The sequence below is a fragment of the Zalophus californianus genome, chromosome 4 (genome assembly GCF_009762305.2).
Source record: "Zalophus californianus isolate mZalCal1 chromosome 4, mZalCal1.pri.v2, whole genome shotgun sequence".
In the NCBI taxonomy this organism is placed as follows: Eukaryota; Metazoa; Chordata; class Mammalia; order Carnivora; family Otariidae; genus Zalophus; species Zalophus californianus.
The window spans coordinates 72167097-72190857 of record NC_045598.1 but is presented as its reverse complement, the minus strand read 5'-3'; positions in this window follow the sequence as shown (position 1 = coordinate 72190857).

Below are 23761 nucleotides of genomic sequence, written 5' to 3'. Positions count from 1 at the left end.
AAATGTTTTAAATTTTCTTAGAGACACTAGAATCAGTAGTTTTCACTGGTGAATTATATAGGTCATCAATAAAGATGGAACAAAAACATCAAACTATGTAGCCTGATTTCAGACATGATAATGAAAACATTCAAAATAAACTATTGAAATATATGAATCTAGAAGCTTTTAAGCAAAATAATAGACTATAATAATAAACTGTGATTTAGTAGGTTTTCCCCTGTAATGTAAGAATGATTCAAAGTAGAAATTTCATTAACATGCTAATTATTAAGGTTGAAAGAGAAAAAAAGAAGTGCTTATTTCTATAGATATTAAAATATAAAATTCGACTTCCTTCCTGATAAACACTCATGGAAAACTTATAATGAAGAAAACTTGCTAAATAAAAAATCATATAAATATATATACGATAAAACTTAAAATATAATCAAAAGAATTTTGCACAAGTCAACAGCAACTATAAAACAAAGATTATGCCTAGTACTAACATTTAGCAGCCTTCTCAGGAAACTGAGGAGTAAGACGAGGGAACGGTTACTAAGGCTATTCAGAAGAGTTCATTTCTTTGCCTTCTAGGTGTCTGACTGGATTGCACTATTCTCAACCTCTTTGACATTAACATTTGATGGGGCTTGTTTTAGCCAATGGGTTGCAGCCATAGGTTATGTGGCTTCTTCAAGGTCAGACTAATTATTTCCAGCTGGAAACCTCTGCTTCTCCCTGCTGTGGTGATTGTGGAAACATAGCTGAAATGGAGTCTGGGTCCCTGAGTGACCACAATGAGCGGAAGGCCCATTGATCTGTGTTGGACATACAAATGAAGGAGGAATGCACCTGTATTGCAAAAAGGCACTGAGACACTGAGGTTGTCTGTGTTCCTACAGCACAACTTAGCCCACCCTGACTGGCACAGGAACCTATTCCTCCTGTGTTCTACACTCTTTTTAGTACTAATTCTATTTTTTACCTTAATTTTAAAAAAGGTGTGAATCCAGTGGAATACTACTCAGCCGTCAAACAAAATGAAATCTTGCCATTTGCAACAACATGGATGGAACTAGAGGGGATTATGCTAAGCAAGATAAGTCAGTCAGAGAAAGACAATTATCATATGATCTTCCTCATATGTGGAATTTAAGAAACAAAACAAAGGATCATAGGGGAAGAGAGGAAAAAATAAAACAAGATGAAATCAGAGAGAGACAAACCATAAGAGACTCTTAATCATAGGAAACAAACTGCGGGTTGCTGGAGGGGAAGGTGGGGGGGGATAGGGTAACTGCGGAATGGACATTGAGGAGGGCACATGATGTAATGAGCACTGGGTATTATCTAAGACTGATGAATCACTGAACTCTACCTCTGAAATCAATAATACATTATATGTTAATTAATTGAATTTAAATAAAATAAAATAATGTATGAATCATATCTTTTTATTTTTTAAGATATGTTTTTCATAATGCATAACCAGTTGTCCAGCGATAATTATTAAATTAATTTGTGTCATCTTTATCATGCAGTAAAATCCCACAGATACGGTTGTTTTGTTTTTGAGCTCTCCTCTCTCCTGCTCTTCCATTTTTTATGGATGCCAAAATGACATTGATTGTGATTATGAAGATGGCTTTGGAATTAGACTGTCTAGCCTAGAATTCCATTTATGTTATTTACTAGCTGTTAATTTTAGGCAAATGTATCTTTGCTCGGCCTCAGTTTCCCCCTGTAAGTATTGGATACTAGGAATGGTATATACTTCATAGGGTTTGGGAGAGAAGGAAATGAGATAAGGTATGTAAAACACTTAGCAGTGTCTGGCACACATCAGGCCTTATGTTTCTTGGAGAATGTTTCAGCACTCTAAGCAAAATTTGAAACAACTTCTTAACTTAAAACTTTTCCTCTCCACTCATTTTTAGTTATTGATGAAGGTGTGGCAAAGAGGCTGTTATGAGCCAACACAATCTGGTGGCTGTAACAAATCAGAGTTGGCATACGAGGACAGGAAGCATTTATGGTCCAGTGCTAATTCAGTCATTCCCTTTATTATTAACATTGTTTGATACAGATGGAAAAGGAGTCCTGCACCGGTTAGAATCAAAAGGCACAGTTCCTGAATGACAACGTATAAGAAAAATAAGTTAATTATAATGGCTGTTTACTAAAAATTTTGATCAGTGACATAATTGTTTAAAAATTGTGTTACCTTTATCTTGAGGTTACAAAACATTGGTAAAAAACGATGGTGAGGAACTTCCACTTGTGACCTAGATGGATACCATATTCTTCCTACCAGTAACAGTCTAAAAGATGGACAAAATATAGGAAACAGTGGTTTTAAAGACACTGGACATCAGGCAACAAAGGATAATGATCTCTGAGAGACAGGAAACTAGCAAGATGAGCTCTCTGATTACGCTGCTTACCACCTTGGAGAGTTTCCAGGCCACAGTTCTAAGAGGGGGAACTCAGAGCAAGCAGGGGACTCTGTGAGATGAGGAGGTAAAGCTGAGAGTCCAGGAAACTAAGATGGCTGGAGTTCACAGGACAGTGTATGAGAGAGGAGAGAGCCACACAGAGAGAGGAGGTCAGAGATCTGCAAAGGAGTCCCCTTGAGTATTCAGCTGAGAACTGATTAGCGCTTGCCTGGGAGAAACTGCCTGAAGTTGGGGAAAGAAATGTCTAAACATGTTAGAGGTAGCAGTGCCCACTGCTCACACAGGGCTGAGAGTTGTACCCCCTCCCACCAGCCAGACTGGAAAAGCCCAAGATTTACAGGACTTGGGTTTGGTACACAGAAGGGTTTTGGCTCAGTGGTAGAATGTAAGTAGCTCTAGACTAAGCATTGCTCTGGGCTAGTCCAATAAGACATGAAAGGATAAAACTATTTCCAAGTAACTTAACTGCTTCGTAGGACAAAACTCTAGAATATTTACAGGAGCACAAAACTATCAGCACCCAACAAGATAAAATTTACAATATCTGCTAGTCATTAAAAATTACAAGTTGTGCAAAGAAGCAGGAAAATAAGAACCATACTAGGAAAACAAATCAACTAATTGAAACTGACTCTAAAGATTTAATGTAATCTCAGTCATAATCCCAGCGAGTTCTTTTGTAGGAATTGATAAAACCAATTCTAAAATTCATATGGAAATGTCAAGGACCTACAATAGCCATGACAACTTTGAGAAGAACAGAGTTGAAGGACTAAATCTAGTTGATTTCAAGGTTAATAAAACGTTATCATAATCAAGACAGCATGGCACTAGTGGAAAGATAGAGAAATAGATCAGTGGAACAAAACAGAATCCAGTAGTCCCACAAATTTATGGACAACTGATTTTCAGTAGTCTTTTAAACAAATGGTGAAGGGGAAAAAAACAACTTCAATTTACACACCATTTACAAAAATTCACTCAAAATGGATCATAGACCTAAATGAAAGACCGAAAACTATAGAACTTCTAGAAGGAAAGAGGAAAGAAAAATCTTTGCTGCCTTCGATTAAACAAAGATTTCTTAAGATATGTTACTAAAAACAAGATCTATAAAAGAAAAAAATGATATATTGGACTCTGTCAAAATTAAAAACTTATGTTCCTAAGAGAAAGAAAGAAAATGCAAGCCACAGAAAAAATACTTGCAAATCATATATATCATATATGTGATCTATTTGGGCAAACTTGTGGCTAACATAGGTCATGAACTTTCAAAATTCAATAATAGGAAAACAAATGTTCTAACAAAAAATGGGCAAAAGATTTGGTCAGACACTTCACCAAAGAAGATAATATGAGTGAAAAATAAGTACATGAAAAGATATTCAACACCATTAGTTTAGGGACAGGCAATTTAAACCACAATGAGCTAGCAATACATGTTATTAGAATCAGTAATATTAAAAAGACTGACCTTACCAGTATGAAGGACCTGGGATTCTCTTTATACTGCTGGTGAGCATGTAATATGGTACAACTACTTTGAAAATGGCTTCTTAGTTTATTAAAAAGACTTTTACTTTTCACTTAAAAATAATTAAACTTATACTTACCATATGACCCATCATTCCACTCCTAAGTATTTGCTCAAGAGGAAGAGAAGTGCATGTTTGTATGTATTAATTTGTTAGGGCCGCCATAACAAAATACCACAGACTGGGTAGTTTAAACAACAGATCTGTTTTCTCACAACTTTGGAGGCTGGAAGTCCAAGATTAAGGTACCAGCGTGGTTGGTTTTCTCTGAGGCTCTGTGGCTGCTTTCCTGCTGTGTCCTCATATGGTCTTTTCTCTGTGCATATCCTTCCCTGGTGTCTCTCCATGTACCCTAATCTCCTCTTCTTACAAGGACAGGAACCACATTGGATTAAGTTCCACCCTAATGGCCTCATTTTAACTTAATCACCTCTATTACAGCTCTTGTCTCCAAATGTGATGCTATGTTCTGAGATAATGGGGGTTAGAAGTTCAACATCTGGATTTTAGGGGGAACCCAACTTAGCCCATAACACCAAACACTTGGACATAAAAGTTCCCATTAGTAATAGCTCAAAAATGAAAACAGCCTAAATGTTAATAAATGGATAGATGAACAGACTGGTAGAGCTATATAGTATGCTACCACTCAGCAATAAAGAAGAATGAATTATTGATATATGCTACAGCATGTTATGCTGAGTGAAATAAGTCAATCAGAGAAAGACATGTATCACATGACCTCACTGATATGAGGAATTCTTAATCTCAGGAAACAAACTGAGTGTTACTGGAGTGGTGGGGGGTGGGAGGGATGGGGTGGCTGGGTGATAGACATTGGGGAGGGTATGTGCTATGGTGAGCGCTGTGAATTGTGCAAGACTGTTGAATCACAGATCTGTACCTCTGAAACAAATAATGCAATATATGTTAAGAAAAAAAAAAAGAAGAAGATAGCAGGAGGGGAAGAATGAAGAGGAGTAAGTCGGAGGGGGAGACGAACCATGAGAGATGATGGACTCTGAAAAACAAACTGAGGGTTCTAGAGGGGAGGGGGGTAGGGGGATGGGTTAGCCTGGTGATGGGTATTGAGGAGGGCACGTTCTGCGTGGAGCACTGGGTGTTATGAACAAACAATGAATCATGGAACACTGCACCAAAAACTAATGATGTAATATATGGTGATTAACATAACAATAAAAAATTAAAAAAAAATTATGCAGAGCATGGGGGAGAAAGGCCAAAAAATACATATTGTATGATTACATTTCTTTAAAATTCTAGTAATTGCAAACTAATCTGTGGTGGCATAAAGGAGATCAGTGGCTTCCTAGGGTTCTGGGTTTTAGGATTACACAGGGGATTGAGGAATTTTGGAGGGGGAGAGAGGCATACTCATTATCTTGATTGTGATGATGGTTTAGTGGATGTGTGCATATATCAAAGCTTGCAAGTGTACACTTTAAATATATGGAGTTAATTATTCCTCAATAAAACTGTTTTTAAAAGGATTGAATCTAAAAGTGTGTAAAACCACTCTCTTTTGGAGGTCAGATTTCTAAGATCCTCAAGTCTCTGGTATATAGATACGCACCCAGAAAATTTTTGAAAAGTGTGCCGGAATGACTTTGACAAAGCTGCAGCACTATAGCTTACTGAAGTAATTAAATTCTTCACTTCCTGGGTGAACTTAGAAACCTTCATTCAGAGCCCCTTGGCTTTACTTAACACACAACTTCAATTAACTTTGATAAATTATAAAAATTACATTTGAAAAGAGGAGGGGGTTTCCACACATTTGATGGAGTCCCAGTGAAAAGTGATTGCCAATACTATAGAAAGAGAAAAGAACTTTGAAAAGTAGTTAGAATTTTACCCTTCGAAGCATTAAGTAATGATGGGTATTCATTAAGATAACTGAGGCAATTATCTTCTGTTTAATAAGGAAGGTGAGAATAGCATAGACTATAGGAAGATTTCTGGCAAAACTAAGATAAAAAATGTTTTAAATACTGAAGAGACGGTTTTGAATTATGTGAAAATATATGAAGGTGGCATACCTTGCTGAGTCACAATGAAGTACCTTTGAGGAAAGTTGTAAATATTATAGAAAGCATTGAACTTGAACTAAATAAAACATTAGAAAGAATGTGAAAGAGTATCTGGTATTAAACGTAAAAGAGACAGGTTTACTCCAGTCTTTTTCCTTTACAAATGTTCATGTTTCTTTGGTTTCCTAAAGTGCTTTTGGTGTTTAAACTGACAAAAAGGAAAGAACAAGTCTTGATGTTTATGGCTCCAAGATCTGGTTTCCAGTCAATTCACATATGGCTCAGAATGTTAATAATTGAAAGTTGATCTATTCTGACTGCTTGCCAACTTTATGACTTAAACTCATTCTTTGTCCATAAATTGTGTCCTTTCAGGGACGGTTTTGGAATTAGGCTTAGAATTGTGACAAGATGACTGTGAAAATTACATCCACTGTTTAAAGCATTTTATTATGCTAAACTTAAAATGAAAAATTTTGACAGATCACATTTTTAGGAACGGTTACAGAAGGAAATGGGCCATTCAGTGATATTGCTGAGAGCAAATGAAAGCACCAAACACCCTAACAGACTGAAACAAAAGCTTCTTTACAGGAGCCTTTAATGCCAGAAAGGAAAGCGAGCTAAGTAGATTGATACATTACAGCCAGAGCCCACCCTGGCGTGGCCCAGAGTCACAGGGCCCAGTTGAGCTCTGTGGGCAGCTCCTGTGCTCATTCCTCACAGCTCAATAAGTCAGTGTGGAACCCAGGGAAAGGGGTGATATTGGTGGGGTGCTCAGTTTAGGGTGCTCTCACCAGTGGGATTTCCTTTGGAATAAATCTGTTGTGAGTTGGATGTTTTTTTCTGGCAACATTGCTCTCGACAGTGTGTAATCCCAGATTATTTCCCCGGCCTTCCAAAAAGTTCCATAAGCTATCTAATGAGCTAGAGTAAATCCCTTTCTTCTTAAACTAGGTAGAGTGGATTTTGTTCTCTGCAAAATAGATCCTGCAACTAAGAACTCCACCAGTAAGTGTTGCCATTTTAAAAAAGTGACTCCAAGTACAGTGGCTTAAATATTTTAGAAGCTTCTTTCTGTCTCATATAATAGCTCAAGACTCTACAAAGTCATTTAGGGACGCTGGTTGGTGGGATGACTCTGCCATCTGCTCATTGGCTTTTCTCTCTGGCTCCAAGGTGTTTGTTCCAGTTGTTTTCACCTGCACTGCACTATACCCATGTTCCAGGCCATAGGAAGGAAAAAGAGAAAACAACTTCGTTTTGAAGGACATGAAGCAGAAATTGTTGCTAAAACCTAATAGCTAGAACCAAGACTCAAAGCTTCACTAAGAATTAAGGGAAGCTGGAAAATGTCATCTCTCACTGTAGTGGCCGTTAGCCCAGCCAAAACTTGATGGATGTGGAGAGTTCTTTTAGTAAAGAAGAATAGAATGGATGTGGGGAAAATTCCAAAACTGTTTTCTTTTTCCTTTCTTTTCTTTTTTTTTTTTTTTTAGAGCACATCAAGCTTTTGAAACCTCAGAGGTCCCCTGCAAGTAGGCTTTCACTCTAACCCTTTCTCCCAAAGGAAGGATGCCTGCATGAAGCAGCACAGCAGAGAGAATGTCAGAAAGCATCTTGCTCAGCCCCTCTGTCTAAGTAGCAATGAAATGGGGAGATATCAATAGTTATTTTGACTCTCTGAACAAATGGAAATAAAACATTTAGATTTTAAAACATAACTCCTTCTTTTAACAAAGAGAGTATCTGCTATGTGTCAACACTGTAAGATACAGAAATAAACAAGACAGTCCTGGTTGCTGTCCTTGTGATGTTTACATTCTAGGATGGAAGACATACACTGAACAATTTATTGTGATTTGATTATTTTTAAAAATATATTTATTTCAGAGAGAGAGAGCGCACAAGCAGGGGGAGCAGCAAAGGGAGAGGGAGAAGCAGACTCCCTGCTGAGCAGGGAGCCTGATGCGATGCAGGGCTCTATCCCAGGACCCTGGGATCATGACCTGAGCCGAAGGCAGACACTTAACTGACTGAGCCACCCAGGAGGCCCTGTGAGTTGATTATTAATTATAATAACTTTTCTTTTTTTATTATTATGTTATGTTAATCACCATACATTACATCATTAGTTTTTGATGTAGTGTTCCATGATTCATTGTTTGTGCATAACACCCAGTGCTCCATGCAGTACATGCCCTCTTTAATACCCAACACAAGGCTAACCCGTCCCCCCACCCCCCTCCCCTCTGGAACCCTCAGTTTGTTTCTCAGAGTCCACGGTCTCTCATGGTTCGTCTCCCCCTCCGATTTCCCCCCCTTCATTCCTAAGGAAGTATAGGGGATATATGTGTGTGTATCAATATAAAACACAGGCATTTGGCCTAGGCTGTGAAGTTCAGGAATGTATTTTCTTTTTTCTTTTTAAAAAAATTTTAAAAAAATTTTTATTTATTTACTTGAGAGAGAACAAGAGAGAGCACAAGTGGGGTGAGGGGCAGAGGGAGAAGCAGACTCCCCGCTGAGCAGGGATCCTGACACAGGGCTAGATCCCAGGACCCCAGGCTCATGACTCCGGGTGGAAAGCAGATGCTTAACTGACTGGGCTACCCAGGTGCCCCACATTTTCTTTTTTAAGTGTTATTTATTTACAAAAAATTTATGGATACATTTATTGGTAAAATAAATTTTTCTCTGCTAGTTGGCAAATTGTTCATAGACCTTCCTGTTTCACCTTTTGGTTATAATTAGATTAGGACTCTTGTCATTTAAAAATATGCGCTAACTTAACTTTTTGTTAACTACTTACCTGGTTTAACATCAGAACGTATAAAAATATATATAGCTAAAATTTTCCCTCGCATCCGTGAACTTAGCCACCTGTTTCTTGTAGACCCCTAATGGGTGGCCAGTTTTATTGGTTTCTTAGTTATACTTCCTAAGAATTTTTATTTATGTACAAGTCAATACAAATATATATTATTATATTGCTTCTCTTTTTAAAGTACAGCTAACAGCATGCTAGGCATATTTTATTGCTCCTTACTCTTTTCACTTATTACAGCTTGGAGGTCTTTTGATTGGTGAGCATTTAGATTATTGCCAATATATTGCTTTAGTGCTTCAACGAGTACTTTTAAAATGTCATTTCATTCTTTTGTGTTTGTATCTATAGTATAAATTTCTAGCCCGTTTGGAATTTATCTTGGGTTATAATGTGAAGTATAGATCAAGCCATATTTTTTCTCCACATGGCTTCCTGGTTTTTCCCAGATAATTCACTGATAGTGCTTCTTTTTGTTAGTGATTTGAGATATCACATTTATTAATACTAAAGTTCCAAATGTATTTAGGTCTGTTTCTGACTATACATTTTATTGCATTTGTCTGTTTGACAATTTGTGTGTCAGTAGTATACTTTTTTAATTACTGAGGCTTTATCTGACAAAGAAAATCCCCCCTTTAGTACTCTCCTTTTGTGAGATTTCCTGACTTTGTGTTTATATTTCCATATAAATTTAAAATCAATAATTTTTAACTCTAGTTCTAAAAAAAAACAACTTGGGTTTAATTTTTTTTGGAATTACATTAAATTTATAAGTTAACTTAGGGAGGATCAACATATTTATGATATTGAGTCTTTCTATCCAAAATGCCTTTCCATTTGTTTAAGACTTCCTTTTGTCTTTCAGAAAATGTTTTAATATTTTTTTCTTTGGATTACATGGCCTTGAATATTTCTTTTAGCCCTTTTCCCTAGAAATTGGGTCTTTTCTTCCATTATATTTTCAATTAATATTGATTGTGTATATGAAACTTTTTATATATTAATTTTGCACCTTCTAATTTAGTGAATTTTTTGTTTGTAATAGTGTTTCAGTTGACTTCCTTGGGTTTTCTAAGTACGTTATTGTATGATCTGCATATAGTGATAACTTTATCTCCTTTGTAATTTTCCTCTCTCTAATTTCTTTCTCTTGCATAATTGCATTGGCTAGTACTTCTGGTATAATATTAAATAATAGTGATGATAGGACAATTTTTGCCTTGTTCCTAAGTGGGTATGCTCTTGTGTTTCCCCCTTAAACATAATACTGATTGGGGGCTAGAATAAAAATATTCTAATATTTAACAAGTTATCCATTGATAAATATGTTCTTAAGAATTTCATGAAGAATGGATCTTGAATTTGGTAATTGTCTTTTTATTACATACGAAGATAATTTATGATTCTTTTTTCTGTTTTTTTTTTTTAAGATTTTTTTATTTATTTGAGAGAGTGAGTGTGATTGGGGGGGGTGAAGAGACTCTCCACTGAGTGGGAGCCTGACGTGGGGCTTGATCCTATGACCCATAAGATCATGACCTGAGCCAAAACCAAGAGTTGGATGCTCAACTGACTGTGACACCCAGGTACCCCTATGATTCTTTTTCCTATGCCTACTAATTGAGAGATCATATCTATAGATTAATAGTCTTTCTAATATTGAACCTCCTTTGCAGACCTGTAATAAATTCTACTTGGAAATGATGCATTATTTTTAAATGTGCTACTGGACTTATTTAGGAATTTTCTTCAATATTGATACATGAGATAAGAGAGTTTTCCTTTTTATGTTCTTTATTAGATTTTACCATCAATGTCCTGCTTACTTCAAAAAAGAAACTGAAATTCTTTATTTATACTCTAAAACATTTTAAATAGCATTGGAAATATCTGTTTTTTGAAAGTCTTGTAGAATTCCCCTGAGTAATTATTTCTACCTGGTGTTTTGGCTAGGGAAAATGGGCAAAAGGCAGGAGTAGCTCTTTGATGAATTTCTCTGTTTCTTCTATGGAAACTATGCTGTTTATGTGCTGTTTATTTTATATCATTTATAGGGTCAGTTTTGCTATTTTTGTTCCTGAGGAAATAGTCCAGTTTATTAAGTTTTGGTCTTTTTTTTTTCATTTTTGTGGTTATTTCTTCCTTAGTATGACTTTATTAGCACATTTTTTCATTTCTTTTCTTGACTGAATTAGCCAGTAGTTTATCTGCTTAGTTGACTTTTTTCAAAGCACCAGATTTCAGTTTTTGTTTTCTGACTTCTTTTTAAAAATTTTTTATTTTATTTTTAAAATTTTAATTCCAGTATAGTTAATATATAGTGTTATATTAGTTTCAGGTGTACAATATAGTGATGCAGCAATTCTGTACATTATTCAGAGCTCATCACATTAAGTGTACTCTTAATTCCCTTCACCTGTTTCACCCATCACCCCACCCACCTCCCCTCTGGTAATCATCAGTTTGTTCTCTATAGTTTGAGTTTGTTTTTGGTTTGTTTCTCTTTTTCTTTGTTCATTTTTTTGGTTTCTTAAATTCCACATTTGAGTGAAATCATATGGTATTTATCTTTCTCTGACTGACTTATTTCACTTAACATTATACTCTCTAGATCCGTGTTATTACAAATGGCAAGGTTTCATTCTTTTTTAAAAATGGCTGAGTCATATTCCAGTGTGTTTGTGTAGATATATACATCTTCTTTATCCACTCATCTTTTGATGGATACTTGGGCTGCTTCCATAATTTGGCTGTTGTAAGTAATGCTGCAATAAACATAGGGATGTGTGTATCTTTTTGCGTTAGTGTTTTGTATTCTTTGGGTAAATCCAGTAGTGGATTACTAGATCATATGGTAATTCTATTTTTAATTTTTTTAAAGATTTTATTTATTTATTTATTTTTTAAAATTTTTTATTGTTATGTTAATCACCATATATTACATCATTAGTTTTTGGTGCAGTGTTCCATGATTCATTGTTTGTTCATAACACCCAGTGCTCCATGCAGAACGTGCCCTCCTCAATACCCATCACCAGGCTAACCCATCCCCCTACCCCCCTCCCCTCTAGAACCCTCAGTTTGTTTTTCAGAGTCCATCATCTCTCATGGTTCGTCTCCCCCTCTGACATACTCCCCTTTTCTTCCTCTCCTTTTATCTTCTTCTTTTTCTTTTTTCTTAAAATATGTTGCGTTATTTGTTTCAGAAGTACAGAACTGTGATTCAACAGTCTTGCACAATTCACAGTGCTCACCGTAGCACATACCCTCCCCAATGTCTATCACCCAGCCACCCCATCCCTCCCACCCCCAACCACTCCAGTAACACTCAGTTTCTTTCCTGAGATTAAGAATTCCTCATATCAGTGAGGTCATGTGATACATGTCTTTCTCTGATTGACTTATTTCACTCAGCATAACACCCTCCAGTTCCATCCACATCGTTGCAAATGGCAAGATCTCATTCCTTTTGATGGCTGCATAATATTCCATTGTGTATATATACCACATCTTCTTTATCCATTCATCTGTCGATGGGCATCTTGGCTCTTTCCACAGTTTGGCTATGGTGGACATTGCTGCTATAAACATTGGGGTACACGTACCCCTTCGGGTCCCCTACATTTGTATCTTTGTGGTAAATACCCAGTAGTGCAATTGCTGGATCGAACGGTAGCTCTAATTTCAACTGTTTGAGGAACCTCCATACTGTTTTCCAGAGTGGTTGCACCAGCTTGCATTCCCACCAACAGTGTAGGAGGGTTCCCCTTTCTCCACATCCCCGCCAACATCTGTCGTTCCCTGACTTGTTAATTTTAGCCATTCTGACGGGTGTGAGGTGGTATCTCATTGAGGTTTTGATTTGGATTTCCCTGATGCCGAGCGATGTTGAGCACTTTTTCATGTGTCTGTTGGCCATTTGGATGTCTTCTTTGGAGAAATGTCTGTTCATGTCTTCTGCCCATTTCTTGATTGGATTATTTGTTCTTTGGGTGTTGAGTTTGATAAGTTCTTTATAGATTTTGGATACTAGCCCTTTATCTGAGATGTCATTTGCAAATATTTTCTCCCATTCTGTCGGTTGTCTTTTGGTTTTGTGGACTGTTTCTTTTGCTGTGCAAAAGCTTTTTATCTTGATGAAATCCCAATAGTTCATTTTTGCCCGGGCTTCCCGTGCCTTTGGCGATGTTTCTAGGAAGAAGTTGCTGCGGCTAAGGTCGAAAAGGTTGCTACCTGTGTTCTCCTTTAGGATTTTGATGGACTCCTGTCTCACATTTAGGTCTTTCAACCATTTGGAGTCTATTTTTGTGTGTGGTGTAAGGAAATGGTCCAGTTTCATTCTTCTGCATGTGGCTGTCCAATTTTCCCAACACCATTTGTTGAAGAGACTGTCTCTTTTCCATTGGACATTCTTTCCTGCTTTGTCAAAGATAAGTTGACCATAGAGTTGAGGGTCCATTTCTGGGCTCTCGATTCTGTTCCATTGATCGATGTGTCTGTTTTTGTGCCAGTACCATACTGTCTTGATGATGACAGCTTTGTAATAGAGCTGGAAGTCCGGAATTGTGATGCCGCCAGCTTTGCTTTTCTTTTTCAGTATTCCTCTGGCTATTCTGGGTCTCTTCTGGTTCCATACAAATTTTAGGATTATTTGTTCCATTTCTTTGAAAAAAGTGGATGGTATTTTGATGGGGATTGCATTGAATGTGTAGATTGCTCTAGGTAGCATTGACATCTTCACAATGTTGATTCTCCCAATCCATGAGCATGGAACATTTTTCCATTTCTTTGTGTCTTCCTCAATTTCTTTCATGAGTATTTTATAGTTTTCTGAGTACAGATCCTTTGTCTCTTTGGTTAGATTTATTCCTAGGTATCTAATGGTTTTGGGTGCAATTGTAAATGGGATCGACTCCTTGATTTGTCTCTCTTCTGTCTTGTTGTTGGTGTATAGGAATGCCACTGATTTCTGTGCATTGATTTTATATCCTGCTACTTTACTGAATTCCTGTATGAGTTCTAGCAGTTTTGGGGTGGAGTCTTTTGGGTTTTCCACATACAGTATCATATCATCTGCAAAGAGTGAGAGTTTGACTTCCTCTTTGCCGATTTGGATGCCTTTGATTTCTTTTTGTTGTCTGATTGCTGTGGCTAGGACTTCTAATACTATGTTGAATAGCAGTGGTGATAGTGGACATCCCTGCCGCGTTCCTGACCTTAGGGGAAAAGCTCTCAGCCTTTCCCCATTGAGAACGATATTCGCTGTAGGTTTTTCATAGATGGCTTTTATGATATTGAGGTATGTACCCTCTATCCCTATACTCTGAAGAGTTTTGATCAAGAAAGGATGCTGTACTTTGTCAAATGCTTTTTCTGCATCTATTGAGAGGATCATATGATTCTTGTTCTTTCTTTTGTTAATGTATTGTATCACGTTGATTGATTTGCGAATGTTGAACCAGCCTTGCAGCCCAGGGATAAATCCCACTTGGTCGTGGTGAATAATCCTTTTAATGTACTGTTGGATCCTATTGGCTAGTATTTTGGTGAGAATTTTTGCATCCATGTTCATCAAGGATATTGGTCTGTAATTCTCTTTTTTGATGGGGTCTTTGTCTGGTTTTGGGATCAAGGTAATGCTGGCCTCATAAAATGAGTTTGGAAGTTTCCCTTCCATTTCTATTTTTTGAAACAGTTTCAGAAGAATAGGTATTAATTCTTCTTGAAATGTCTGATAGAATTCCCCTGGGAAGCCATCTGGCCCTGGGCTTTTGTTTCTTGGGAGATTTTTGATGACTGTTTCAATTTCCTTAGTGGTTATAGGTCTGTTCAGGTTTTGTATTTCTTCCTGGTTCAATTTTGGTAGTTGATACATCTCTAGGAATGCACCCATTTCTTCCAGGTTATCTAATTTGCTGGCATAGAGTTGTTCATAATATGTTCTTATAATTGTTTGTATTTCTTTGGTGTTGGTTGTGATCTCTCCTCTTTCATTCATGATTTTGTTGATTTGGGTCATTTCTCTTTTCTTTTTGATCAGTCTGGCCAGGGGTTTATCAATCTTGTTAATTCTTTCAGAGAACCAGCTCCTAGTTTCGTTGATCTGTTCTACTGTTCTTTTGGTTTCTAGTTCATTGATTTCTGCTCTGATCTTTATGATTTCTCTTCTCCTGCTGGGTTTAGGCTTTATTTGCTGTTCTTTCTCCAGCTCCTTTAGGTGTAGGGTTAGGTTGTGTATTTGAGACCTTTCTTGTTTCTTGAGAAAGGCTTGTATTGCTATATACTTTCCTCTCAGGACTGCCTTTGCTATATCCCAAAGATTTTGAACAGTTGTGTTTTCATTTTCATTGGTTTCCATGAATTTTTTTAATTCTTCTTTAATTTCTTGGTTGACCCATTCATTCTTTAGTAGGATGCTCTTTAGCCTCCATGTATTTGAGTTCTTTCCGACTTTCCTCTTGTGGTTGAGTTCTAGTTTCAAAGCATTGTGGTCTGAAAATATGCAGGGAATGATCCCAATCTTTTGGTACCGATTGAGACCTGATTTGTGACCTAGGATGTGATCAATTCTGGAGAATGTTCCATGGGCACTAGAGAAGAATGTGTATTCCTTTGCTTTGGGATGGAATGTTCTGAATATGTCTGTGAAGTCCATTTGGTCCAGTGTGTCATTTAAAGTCTTTATTTCCTTGTTGATCTTTTGCTTAGATGATCTGTCCATTTCAGTCAGGGGGGTGTTAAAGTCCCCCACTATTATTGTATTGTTGTCAATGTGTTTCTTTGCTTTTGTTATTAATTGCCTTATATAATTGGCTGCTCCCATGTTCGGGGCATAGATATTTACAATTGTTAGATCTTCTTGTTGGACAGACCCTTTAAGTAGGATATAGTGTCCTTCCTCATCTCTTATTACAGTCTTTGTTTTAAAATCTAGTTTGTCTGATATAAGGATTGCCACCCCAGCTTTCTTTTGGTGTCCATTAGCATGGTAAATGGTTTTCCACCCCCTCACTTTCAATGTGGGGGTGTCTTTGGGTCTAAAATGAGTCTCTTGCAGACAGCATATTGATGGGTCTTGTTTTTTAATCCAATCTGATAGCCTGTGTCTTTTGATTGGGGCATTTAGCCTATTTACATTCAGGGTAACTATTGAAAGGTATGAATTTAGTGCCATTGTATTACCTGTAAGGTGACTGTTAACTGTCTGTTGTCTGTGTTCGTTTCTGCTCTTTGCTGCTTTTAGGTTCTCTCTTTGCTTAGAGGACCCCTCTCAATATTTCTTGGAGGGCTGGTTTCGTGTTTGCAAATTCCTTTAGTTTTTGTTTGTCCTGGAAGCTTTTTATCTCTCCTTCTATTTTCAATGATAGCCTAGCTGGATATAGTATTCTTGGCTGCATATTTTTCTCGTTTAGTGCTCTGAAGATATCTTGCCAGTCCTTTCTGGCCTGCCAGGTCTCTGTGGATAGGTCTGTTGCCAATCTAATGTTTCTACCATTGTAGGTTACATATCTCTTCTCCCGAGCTGCTTTCAGGATTTTCTCTTTGTCTCTGAGATTCGTAAGTTTTACTATTAGATGTCGGGGTGTTGACCTATTATTATTGATTTTGAGAGGGGTTCTCTGTGCCTCCTGGATTTTAATGCCTGTTTCCTTCCTCACATTAGGGAAGTTCTCTGCTATAATTTGCTCCAATATACCTTCTGCCCCTCTCTCTCTCTCTTCTTCTTCTGGGATCCCAATTATTCTAATGTTGTTTCGTCTTATCATATCACTTATCTCTCGAATTCTGCCCTCGTGATCCTGTAGTTGTTTCTCTCTCTTTTTCTCAGCCTCTTTATTTTCCATCATTTGGTCTTCTATATCGCTGATTCTCTCTTCTGCCTCATTTATCCTAGCATTTAGTGCCCCCATTTTTGATTGCACCTCATCAATAGCCTTTTTGATTTCGATTTGGTTAGATTTTAGTTCTTTTATTTCTCCAGAAAGGGTTTCTCTAATAACTTCCACGCTTTTTTCAAGCCCAGCTAGTATCTTTAAAGTCATGATTCTGAACTCTAGGTCCGACATCGTACTAATGTCCGTATTGAGTAGGTCCCTGGCAGATGGTACTACCTCTTGTTCTTTTTGCTGAGGTGATTTCTTTCGTCTTGTCATTTTGTCCAGAGGAGAATAGATGAATGAGAGAACAAAATGCTAACAGGTTTACAACGTCCCCAGCAAATATACTCTAAACAAATCAGAAAAGACCTGAAACCAGGGGAAAAGAAAGGGAAAGAAAGAAAAAAGAAAGAGAGAGAGAAAAAGAAAAAGATAAAAACAAAAACAAAACAATACAAAAAAGGCAGAATATGATCAAATATGATCAGGCTAGTGCATAGATCAGTGCCACACAGTAGATTTTGGGCGTATTTTGGTCTGTTAGAAAAAAGTGCCTCCTAAAATTTTAAAGGAAGAAAGACATATATGTACAAAATAAGGGTTGATACAATGAAGGGATGGAAGATGACTGTAAAGATGAAAATTATAAAAGATTTTATAAAAGGAATTGGTAAGATAAGTTGTTTGAAAAAAGAAAGAAGATTTAAGAAAAAAAAAAAGGAAAAAGGGAGAGAATGTGATCAGGCAGGAGACTAGAACAAAGCCCTACACTAGTGATTTAGGGTATATTTTGATCTGTTAGAAGAAACTGTACCTCAAAATTTTAAAGAGAGAACAACTTATATATATATATGCCAAAAATAAGGGTAACTACTATGAAGGGATAAAATATGACTCTAAAAATGAAAAATAAAAAATGTTTTTTTTTTTTTTAAAAAGGGATTTATAAGATGTTGGTTGAAAAAGGGAAAAAGAAAAATAAAAAAAACAGTCAACAAAAATTAACTTTGATGAAATAATGAATCATGGTAAAAAAAAAAAAAAAGCCATGAATCTATCTATGTGCAGTATTCCCCTAGCGCTGGAGTTCTCCTATTCTCCTTGATCGATCAACTTGGTCTTGGCTTGCTGGCTGTTTGTGTTGATCTTCTGGGGGAGGGGCCTGTTGCTGTGGTTTCCAAATGTCTTTGCCAGAGGCGGAATTGCCCCGCCCTTGTCGGTCTGGGCTAAGGAAGCTGCTCCGGTTTGCTCTCAGCTTTTGTTCCCTGCAAGCTCTCGGTACAGCTTTGGAGGACCAGGGCAGGAATGGTGGCCTCCCAATCTCCACTCAGAGGAGCTGAGAACTCGGGGCCCCGCTCCTCAGTGTGCCCCCAGAGAAAAGCAGTCACTTCCGTGTCCCCGGTCTCCGGCCGCACTCCGTGCTCACCCGGCCTGTGATCGAGCGTTGCTATCTCTGGCACCCGACCCCGCGCGGAGTCTCCAAACCCAGCAGATCCCTGCAGTGTGTTCCCGCACCGCTCCTCCCCGGGAAGGAAGGGGAGTCTCCCCGGATCTGCTGCTTGTTGGGTCCCTGCTGGGGGAGCCGTGCCCCGACTGGGCCGCGGATCACAGTTTATGGCAACCCCGAGCTGAGAGTCCGCGACTCTGCTCCGTATCTGCAGCCGGCTTCCCTGCTCTGATACCTGGGAGCTCTGGCGCACTCAGGCACCTCCGGTCTCTCTGTGACCCCAAGGGTCCTGAGACCACACTGTCCCGGGAGGATTCCACCCCCCGCTTAGCCACTGCAGCGACGTCCCTCCACCGAGCCAACTTCTAAAAGGTCCGATTTTGTGCTCCGCGGCTCTAGCACTTGCCAGAAGCGGCCGGCGGAGGCCCCTCCCCCGCCGTCTATCCTCCCGAATATCGCCTCGGATTCACTTCTCCGCACGCCCTACCTTCCAGTAAGTGGTCGCTTCTCTGTTCAGAGAGTTGTTGCTACTCTCCTGTTCGGTCTCCTGTTGAGTTCGTAGGTGTTCAGAATGGTTTGATCCCTATTCAGCTGAATTCCTGAGACCAGACGAAATCTAGGTCTCCTACTCCTCCGCCATCTTGCTCCGCCTCCAAGATTTTATTTATTTATTTGAGAGAGAAAGAATGAGAGACAGAGAGCATGAGAGGGAGGAGGATCAGAGGGAGAAGCAGACTCCCTGCCGAGCAGGGAGCCCGATGTGGGACCCAATGCAGGACCCGATCCCGGGACTCCAGGATCATGACCTGAGCTGAAGGCAGTCGCTTAACCAACTGAGCCACCCAGGCGCCCTATTTTTAATTTTTTGAGAAACCTCCATACTGTTTTCCACAGTGGCCATATCAGTTTGTATTCTCACCAACAGTGCCTGAGGGTTCCTTTTCCTCCACATCCTCACCAACACTTGTTTCTTGTGTTTTTTATTTTAGCCATTCTGACAGGTGTGAGGTGATATCTCATTGTGGTTTTGGTTTGCATCTCCCTGATGATTAGTGATGTTGAACATTTTTTCATGTGTCTGTTGGCCATCTATGTCTTCTTTGGAGCAATGTCTATTCATGTCTTCTACCCATTTTTAATTGGATTATTTGTTTTTTTGCTGTTGAGTTGTATAAGGTCTTTATATATTTGGGGGACTAAACCTTTATTGGGTATGTCATTTGAAAAGAACTTCTTTCATTCAATAGGTTATCTTTTAGTTTTCTTGCTTGTTTACTTTTCCTTTTTGTTTTCCTTTTTCATTTTGATGTAGTCCTAATAGTTTAATTTTGCTTTTGTTTCCCTTGACTCAGGAGACATCTAGAAAGATGTTGCTACGGCTAAGGTCAGAGAAATTACTGCCTGTGCTGTCTTCTAGGATTTTTATGGTTTCAAGTCCACATTTATGTCCTTAATCCAGTTTGAGGTTATTTTTGTATATGCTATAAGAAAGTGGTCCAGTTTCATTCTTTTGCATGTGCTGTCCAGTTTTCCCAACACCATTTGTTGAAGAGACTGTCTTTTTCACATTGCATATTCTTACCTCCTTTGTCAAGGATTAATTGACCATATAATCATGGGTGTATTTCTGGAATTTCTATTCTGTTTTATTGATCTGTTTTTCTTTTATGTTCTGTTTTTGTGCCAGTACCATACTGTTTTGATTATTACAGCTCTGTAGTATATCTTGAAATCTGGGATTATGATACCTCCAGTTTTATTCATTTTTTTCAAGATTGCTTTGGCTCTTCAGGGTCTTTTGTGGTTCCATACACATTTTAGGATTATTTTTTTCTAGTTTTATGAAAAATGAGGTTGGTATTTTGATAGGAATTGCATTAAATCTGTAGATTGCTTTGGATAGTATGGATATTTTAGCAATATTTGTTCTTCTATTCCATGAGTATGGAATATCTTTCAATTTTTTTGTGTTGTCTTCAATTTCTTTTATCAGTGTTTTATAGTTTTCAGAGTCCAGGTCTTTCTTCTCCTTGGTTAAGTTTATTCCTAGGGATTTTATTATTTTTGATGCAATTGTAAATTGGATTGTTTTCTTAATTTCTCTTTCTGCTACTTCATTATTAGTGTATAGGAATGCAACTGATTTCTGTATATTGATTCTGTATCCTCCAACCTTACTGAACTCATTTATCAGTTCTAGTAGGTTTTGGTGGAGTCTTTAGTGTTTTCTATATATATTATCATGCCATCTGCAAATAGTGGAAAGTTTTACTCCTTCCTCACCAACTTTTGTGCCATTTCTTTCCTTTTGTTGTCTGATTGCTGGGCTAGAACTTCCAGTACTGTGTTGAATAAAAGTGGTAAGAGTGGATATCCTTGTCTTGTTCTTGATCTTAGGGGAAAAGCTCTCAGTTTTTCCTCACTGAGTATGATGTTATCTGTGGGTTTTTCAAAATGGCCTTTATTATGTTGAGGTATATTCCCTGTGAACCTACTTTGTTGAGGGTTTTTATCATGAATGGATGTTGTATTTTGTCAGATGCTTTTTCTGCATCTATTAAAATAATCTTAAGGTTTTTATCCTTTCTCTTATTGATGTGAGGTATCACATTGATTGATTTGCAAATATTGAACCACCCTTGCAGCCCAGGAATAAATCTCACTTGATAGTGGTGAATGATTTTTTTAATGTATTGTTGGGTTTGCTTTGCTAATATTTTGTTGAGGATTTTTACATCTGTGTTCATCAGAGATAATGGCTTGGAGTTCTCTTTGTTTGTATTTTCTTTTTCTGGTTTTGTTATCAGAGTAATCCTGGCCTCACAGAATAAATTTGGAAATTTTCTTTCTTCTTCTTTCTTGGAATAGTTTGAGAAGAATAAGTATTAACTCTTCTTTAGTAAAAAGTGAAAGATTTATGCAATCTGAAGAGAAACCAGAGTATTGGTATTAACTCTTCTTTAAATGTTTGGTAGGATTCACCTGTGAAGCCATCTGGTCCTGGATGTTGGTTTGTTGGGAGTTTTTGATTACTGATTCAATTTCATTGCTGGTAATTGTTCTGCTCAAATTTTCTATTTCTTCTTGATTCAGTTTCAGGAGGGTATATGTTTCTAGGAATTTATCCATTTCTTTTAGGTTGTCCACTTTGTTGGCATGTAATTTTTCCTAAGATTCTCTTATAATCCTTTGTATTTCTGTAGTGTTGGTTGTTATTTCTCCTTTTTTATTTTTGATTTTATTTATTTGAGTTCTCTCTCTCTCTTTCTTTTTTATTTTACAAGTCTGGCTAGAGGGTTATCAACCTTGTTGATCTTTTCAAAGAACCAGCTCCTGATTTCATTGATCTGTACTATTGTTTTTTTAGCTTCTATTTTGTTCATTTGTGCTTTACTCTTCATTATTTCATTCCTTCTACTGGCTTTGGGTTTTGTTTGTTGTTCTTTTTCCAGCTCCCTTAGGTGTAAGGTTAGTTTGGTTACTTGAGATGTTTCTTGCTTCTTGAGGTAGGCCTGTATTGCTGTATACTTCCCTCTTAGAACAACTTTTGTTACATCCCAAAGATTTCAGACCATTGTGTTTTCATTCTCATTGTCTCCATGCATTTTTTAAATTTCTTCTTTGATATCTTACTTGACCCATTCATTGTTTAGTAGCATGTTATTTAACCTCCATGTATTTGTGTTCTTTCCAGATTTTTTTCTTGTGGTTGATTTTTAGTTTTATAGCATTGTGGTTAGAAAAGATACATGGTATGACTTCAGTCTTTTTGAATTTGTTGAGATTTGTTTGTGGCCTAATGTGTGATCTCTTCTGGAGACTGTTCCATGTACATGTGGGAAGAATGTGAATTCTGCTGGTTTAGGATGGAATGTTATGAATATATCTGTTAGATTCATCTTGTCCAATGTGTCATTCAAAAGCCAGTTTCCTTGTTGATTTTCTGTTTGGATGATCTATCCATTGATGTAAGTGGGGTCTTAAAATCCTCTACTATTATTGCATTGTTATTGATTAATTTCTTTATGTTTGTTATTAATTGCTTTATGTATTTGGGGGCTTCCATGTTGGATGCATTAATATTTATGATTGTTATATCTTCTTTTTGGATTGTTCTCTTTATGATTATATGGAATCCTTGTTTGTCTCTTGTATAGTTTTTGTTTTAAAGTCTATTTTGTCTGATGTAAGTATTGCTACTCTGGCTTTCTTTTAACTCCATTTGCATGATAAATGCTTTTCCATCCATTTACTTTCAATCTGCATGCTTTTAGGTCTGAAATGAGTCTCTTTTTGGCAGCATATAGATGGGTCTCGTTTTTTTATCCATTTTATCACCCTGTCTTTTGATTAGAGCAGTTAGTCCACTTATATTCAAAGTAATTATTGATAGGTTGTACTCATTGTCATTTTGTTACTTGTTTTATGGTTCTTTTGTAGTTCTTCTCTGTTCCTTTCTTCTCTTGCTCTTTTCTCACACAGTTTTCTGACTTTCTTTAGTGATATATTTGGATTTCTACCTCTTTATTTTTTGGCATATCTATTGATGGTTTTTGATTTGTGGTTATCAATAGGTTTATATATAACATCTTATGCATATAATAGTCTATAGTAAGTGATGGTTGCTTAGGTTTGAACCCATTCTTTACTCTTCTCCCTGCCACATTTTAGGTATATGGTGTCATATTTTACATCTTTTTTTTTTAAAGATTTATATTTATTTGAGAGAGAGAGAGAGCATGCATGTGCACAAGTGTGCATGCACAAGAATGCAGTGGGGAGGGACAGAGGGAGAAGGAGAGAGAGTCCCAAGCAGACTCCCTGCTGAGCCTGGAGCCTGACTTAGGTCTCAGTCCTACTACCCTGACACCACAACCTAAGATGAAACCAAGAGTCAGACACTTAACTGACTGCACCACCCCAGCGCCCCATATTTACATCTTTTTATTTTGTGAATCCCTTGGCTGATTTTTATAGCTATACCTACGATTGCTGTTTTTGTACTTCCTATTTTTCTTACTTTTACTTATACCCTTTCCTTTCCATTCAAAAATTCCTCTTTAATATTTCTCGTAGAGTTCATTTAGTGGTCGTGAATTTCTTTAACTTTTATTTGTCTTGGACACTCTTTATCTCTCCTTTTATTCTAAATGATAGCCTTGCTGGATAGAGTATTCTTAATTGCAGGATTTTTTCTTTCAACACTTACCAATATATCATGTATTTTCCAACTTCTTAAGTTGTACTTTAATATTTATTGATTTCTTCCTTTGGCTTTCCTTCATTTTGTTTTGTTTCTTTTTTAGTTTCTTAAGTTGAATGTCCAATTTATTTTCAGTCTCTCCTGTTTGTAATAGATGTATTTAAGGCTCTGATTTTCCTCTAAGCATTGCTTTAGCAATGTATTATTTTCTTACTGTTTTTTTTAGATATTCTGCAATTTTAGCTTTGAATTTTCCTCTTTAAGAGTTGTTTAAGTGAAATTTTTTAATTCCAAGAGATATTGAATTTTTGTTTTCTGATTTTATTGTTAATTTGTAGCATATAATAGTAATCAGAGAATTTTGTCCATACCAT